General features: G+C 45.0%; 1 protein-coding gene across 1 annotated transcript in view; it reads right to left on the reverse strand.

Annotated features, from left to right (window-relative positions):
* The window catches only part of LRRC43 (leucine rich repeat containing 43), a 16,852-nt gene that overhangs the window by 4,821 nt on the left and 11,571 nt on the right, over positions 1-460 (reverse strand). The window lies entirely within an intron of this gene.

Consider the following 460-nt stretch of genomic DNA (forward strand, 5'->3'; position numbering starts at 1 on the left):
CAAAAGCATCAATTGTTCGGTGCTCAGCCTTCTTCATAGTCCAACTCTCACATCCATACATGACCACTGGAAGAACCATAGCCTTGACTAGACAGACCTTTGTTGGCAAAGTAACATCTCTGCTTTTGAATATGCTATCTAGGTTGGTCATAACTTTCCTTCCAAGGAGTAAGCATCTTTTAATTTCATGGCTGCAATCACCATCTGCAGTGATTTTGGAGCCCCCCAAAATAAAGTCTGACACTGTTTCCACTGTTTCCCCATCTATTTCCCATGAAGTGATGGGACCGGATGCCATGATCTTAGTTTATAGTGCCACCATATCCATAGTGCAGCTCCCACTGTAATCTAATTTTAAACTTTTTCTTCATTGTTGGGGGCCAGAGTGAGGTACTCCGCCCATGGCAAAGGTCATGAGGAAGGAGGCTCGACATACGCAAAGGCGGGATCAAGCCTCAGG

Source organism: Bison bison, unplaced genomic scaffold, assembly GCF_000754665.1.
Source record: "Bison bison bison isolate TAMUID 2011002044 unplaced genomic scaffold, Bison_UMD1.0 scf7180017864160, whole genome shotgun sequence".
In the NCBI taxonomy this organism is placed as follows: Eukaryota; Metazoa; Chordata; class Mammalia; order Artiodactyla; family Bovidae; genus Bison; species Bison bison.